The sequence below is a fragment of the Primulina tabacum genome, chromosome 1 (assembly GCF_025594145.1).
Source record: "Primulina tabacum isolate GXHZ01 chromosome 1, ASM2559414v2, whole genome shotgun sequence".
Taxonomy (NCBI): domain Eukaryota; kingdom Viridiplantae; phylum Streptophyta; class Magnoliopsida; order Lamiales; family Gesneriaceae; genus Primulina; species Primulina tabacum.
The window spans coordinates 49,144,438-49,150,437 of record NC_134550.1 but is presented as its reverse complement, the minus strand read 5'-3'; positions in this window follow the sequence as shown (position 1 = coordinate 49,150,437).

The following is a 6,000-nucleotide window of genomic DNA, read 5'->3' as shown; positions in this document are numbered from 1 at the left end:
AATCATAAGGTGTCTTAACTGTGTTACAATCAAAATGGTCAAACTTTCTTGATAAATTTCAATGTAATGAGATTGTCTAAGAACAAGACATTGTACTTTCCTCAAGTACTTTATACCCAAGATCACGTCTGCTTGACCCAAGTCCTTCACATTGAAGCAAGATAACAACAATGATTTAGTGTAATTTACAATAATCATATGGATTTCAAATATCAACATGTCATCCACATAAAGACAGATAATAAAACATTTATTATTGTTAAACTTACTATACACATATTTTTCATATTCATAGATTTTAATTCCATAAGCAACTATGATTTGATCAAAATTTTCATGTCATTGTTTAGGAGCAATGTTTAAGTTCATATAATCTAGACCTTACTTTTGTTTAAAGCCCTTTGCTTCTAACCTTGCCTTCAACTTTTCTATAGTTCCATCAATTTTCTGTTGGAGATTTAATAAAATAAATCTATAAATCATGTGATTAAATCCATATATCACAACACGCCAGGAATTCATGTCGAATTATCAGAAAATATAAATAACAGTAAACACGTACCAGAATCCATTGATTGATCTAGCATCAGAGTTATGGATCTTCCAAGGCAACAGAGAATCGACCACCTTATTCTTGCCTTTGATGGGAGAAGGAGAGAGATCTAGAATACGTGTGCCGTATTTATTCTGTGTTATATTCGCTGTGCCTTGAGGACCATAACCTTATATAACCTTAGCAGTCTTCCACCCATCATAGAAGACCTGATTGGGCTGGGTTTCTACACATAAGGTGGACCACACCAATTTATTTAATACTTTGGAAACCCATAATTAATTAGATCACTTTATTGGGCCCTTTATTAGATAACATGTCCATGTACAATTAATTAAATTTTGTGAGCCCATAAAATAATTCCAACAATCTCCCACTTGGGCCACATAAGTTATCCGAATATTGTACATGCAAAAACTGGATTGAGCTCTTGTTATCTAAACCAAAATATCCCTTAACAATCTGGTCTATCAATTATACCAATATCGAACCAAAGCAGTCATCGCTACATTTAAAATCACTAGACCCATCAATGATCACAATATTAGCATAATCAATAACAGAGATCAAGTATGGATGTGTAGCATGGAAATACATAAATGTGATCCAAGAATAAAACATGTATTTCCAACTGGTCCTCCTAATGACTCAAAGAGTCCAATAACAGACTTTCAACCAAATGCTAAACCACAATGAAAGTCATCACTTTATTTCAGAGTAATTCAAATAAACCATAGTCTGTACAGAAACTTAAATAATGTCAAATGAGATTGGGATTAAATTATCACAACCACCACAACTGTTTTGTGACAACATTAGTGCACTCCATATGTCAGTTAATCCAATGTTCCATGCACGGTCAAAACACATTGAACTTGACTATCATTTTGTACGGGAGAAAGTTGCAATGGGCTATCTTGTCACACGATATATTCCGTCCTTGTCTCAGCCTGCTGACATCTTTACAAAACCATTACATAAGAATGCTTTCCATAGGTTCAGAAACAATCTGGGAGTTTGTCCTCCTTCCTACACCAGATTGAGGGGGCATGTTAAGGATAATTACGAAGATCAAGATATGATTATCACTAATAAAGGAGCATATCAAGGAAGAAATCAGTACACTCAAATCAAGGATCATCATACACATTGATTGACGTAATTAGAGATTGACATATGCAATTAGTTTCGGACTTTCTTTTTTTACCAAAACTTGTACTTGTATTTATACAGTGTAAAACCATTTTAAGAAATATATAGAGAGCTTCCGTCAACTTAATTCTCTCACTTCTCAGTAGCAAGCACCTTTTTACGATCTCGTTCGTATTCCAGTCTTTTGGACAGAGTTAGGTGTGGCCTTTCATTTACTGATTAATGGTGCACCAGCAGTAGAACCATGAGGAACTTCAAAGTCTAAGGCTTTAGGTACAGGTTGAAAATATGTTTTTCATAAAATACAATATCGCGTTATTCAAATATGACATTGACAGAAATGAAATTATTAGGCTCAATAACAAGAAACCTATGCGCCTTACTATGCTCGGCATAGCCAAAGAAGATGCACTCAATGTCCTTATATCAGAACTTCTTCACTTTTTTGGTTCGGGCAGTCTAACAATAGCTCGACGTCCCCAAACTCAAAAATAGATTTGGCTTGCATGCGTTTCTTCCATAACTCCTATGAGAAGACTTGATTCTTTTAGAATGAACCAACTTTAAAATGTGACATGCAGTCATCATTGCCTCACATCAACAGCCCTTAGTTGTGAATTACTCAACATAGTAAGAGTTTTATTCTTCTTTTTTGTCAAGGATCGATTATACACAGAAGATGTCTCATGTACCATACTCGTATCTTCAAAATATTTAGGAAAGTGATCCAACAACTTCCTCTATCAATTCTAATCTTAGAATTACATAGATTTTCCACTTCGGTCTTATAAATTTTGAATTTATATAGTACTTCATCCTTAGTCCTTATCGAATAAACATAACATGATATCGAATAAACATAACAAACTCGGGTCTTCGTGCTTGGTTTTGATTCATCAGGATGCAACTTTTTCTTTTGTAGTATCTTGATAACACAATGATGGCAATTACTATCTTTTCTCTTTTGTTTCCTGGAGACATAGATGTTATAGATTACAGATTTTTATCTTCTTTTTTTTTTTTTCTAATTATTTTTCCATTTGTTCTAATTATATTAATATGGCAAAATATATAATATTTTGTTAATCTTTCGCCATATTATTTACTACATAAATTCAACTTATTTTAACGAAATTTTAGTATATCAAAGTGATTTTTAAATACCAACATTCATTGTGTGTGACTGTGTGTATACATTTAGTGTGTGTTTGGGTATGGGGTGGGTTTGGCTAAACCCAATACCCTTCCCATGAAAAAACTTTGACACATTACCCACCCAAATCCGGTTAAATATACTTACTGTACTCATTTCCGTGTTCACTAATGAGATGTCACTCATCTATTAAATGTACAATTTGGATATGTTTCATCGTATCCAATAAATGCATGACACCTTATTTAGAGATGTCAATGGGACGGGTATGGGGTGGGTTTGGCTAAACCCAATACCCTTCCCATGAAAAAACTTTGACCCATTACCCGTCCCACTCCGGTTAAATATTTTTCGGACCCACCTCACCTCGAATACGAAACGGGGCCGGGTAGACCCGTGAGACCCGTGATTTTTTTAAAATAAAAAAGTAATCTTTCTTCTCACATGACTGAATTATGAAACAGACAAACCTCTAAATATAACATTGTGGAAAATTAATTCATATCTTCGACCAAACTTAATAATAACAAACAAAGCATTTTCACGACATAAAAGATTACATAAAAAAAAAAAAAATAGTTACTGCCTAAACAAAAATAAGCATCATTTTTATTGTTCAAAATCTGATATTGATTTGTTGGGATTCGAGAAATTTTTCATCTTAAAAGTAGTAGATAGATAATTGAAAGACAAATGATCTTTTGGAAAACCAGATGTGTGTGCTCGTCGAAGCACCGACATGACATCATATAAAAAATCTCATTCATTCTTATTTTAAATAACTTCAATGGCCAAAAACTTTCACACCTGATTTAGACATTTCTCATAAGTTTCGTGATTTTTTTAATTACATTTTAAATTAAATATAAATAAAAATATATTTTTTTGTTATATTTTTATCAATATACTAAAATATATTTAGATGTTTATATAATGTTACCTAGTTGTAATTTTAGTAATACATAACTATAACATAGATAAAATTATAACTATAACATAGATAGAAATTAAAATATCATATTTATATATTTATACATATTTTGAAGATATATTATATTTAGTATATAGTTTATAATTTGAAAATTCGCGAAATAAAATTTGAAATAAAGTGCGAAAATTTTCGGCTATTAAAATTACGTAAATCAAGAATGAATGAGATTTTTAATGTGTTTTTATATCAATTAAGTCATTTACAATAGTTCATTTATTAATCTTTCAGTTTATCAATAACTCGTATACAAAATGAATTTATATATGTGTGTGTGTAAAATTCAATATATATATATATATATATACTTACTGTACTCACTTCCGTGTTCACTAATGAAATGTCACTCATCTATTAAATGTACAATTTGAATATGTTTCATCGTATCCAATAAATGCATGACACCTTATTTAGAGATGTCAATGGGGCGGGTATGGGGCGGGTATGGCTAAACCCAAGACCCTTCCCATGAAAATACTTTAACCCATTACTCGCCCCACTCCGGTTAAATATTTTTCGGACTCACCCCACCTCGAATACGAAACGGGGCCGGGTAGACCCGTGAGACCCGTGATTTTTTTAAAATAAAAAAGTAATCTTTCTTCTCACATGACTGAATTATGAAACAGACAAACCTCTAAATATAACATTGTGAAAAATTAATTAATGTCTTCGACCAAACTTAATAATAACAAACAAAGTATTTTCACGACATAAAGGATTACATAAAAAAAAAGAGTTACTAGCTCTCCAAAAAAATCTTGACATCACCAAAAATAAGTCATAACATAATATAAACAGATCAATATAAAATCAGCGAGTAGGCAATATTTCAGACACATTCTTCGGGATCATTTTCCTCTTCATCAAGAATGGTGGGACAAGTTGGTAAACTACTTGAAGAATTAACTACAAAATTAAATAGGGAAAGTATATTGAAAAAATAAAACTTTAATTTCAAATTGTAAAAAAATGTAATTTAAAGAGAAAAAGTACAATAAAAAAATTCAAATGAAAGTACAATAACAAAATAAAAATGTGATTTATTTATCTTTCACCTCACCCCACAACCATCTTCGCGAGCACATCAATGCCTCCGAAGTCGTTGGATTAAGTCTACTAAGATGAGGACCAACTATTCTTCCAATATTGCTAAAAGCAGATTCAAATGCAACAGTTGATATACGAATAACTAAGATCGTTATGGTTGAAGTGAGCTACTAAAAAAATGAAAATTAATAAAACTAAAACCCTAGAATATTTATATCCACATATATGAGGTGGGTATGAGACGGGTATTATAGGACCCATGACCCGTCCCATATCCGAACGGGTCAGAAAAATTGGATCCGAGATCCACCCCATGGCTCATTTAGTATATCCAAACCCATCTCATACACGCGAGTCCATTGTGGGTTTCGGTAAAACCCGGACCACATCCCTAACCTTATTGATTGGTGTGAAGGTGAATATGGGGAGTGGACACAAAAAAGCCTTCATGAGATGGGCAACAATGTAAATGCGTTGAAACTTGAAAGGGACATGGTCTGCTGGGTTGGCACAGTCTCAACATGGAGTCCGTAGAGCTGTCCCTTTTGTATATGTCCTAAAGCTGACAATATAATTTTTTTTTTTAATTTTAAATTGATTATCGAGATTTAAGGTTAACCGAGATGCAACTGGAACCGTCGGATTTCCACTTTGAGGAATGTTTTGTGGAATGGTAATTTTGTGGACATCTGGATTCACAGTTATCTTAATAATAACTAGTGCATTGACGCACGCGTTGCGTGCTTATATAATATTTTTTTATAATTTATTTGATTTATATTTAAATGAGGATCAAAAAATAATTATAAGAAATAGTGAGGGACTACACTGTAATTTTGATATATAAATTAAAAAATAAATTGAAAAATAAAAGAATAAAAAAATGACCTCAGTAAAAATTAAACCTATAACCTAAACCCCAAGAAACAATGACTCTATCCGCTAAACTACTTAAAACTAGCATTAAAATTTTAACATTTTATTAATATATATAATTATTAAAACAGACCAAGACACCAAAGTTAGTTACTCTGTCTCAAACTTAATAAAATAGTATAGATTTAAACTAATTTACATAAGTTAAATTCAACAATTTTTTTTATT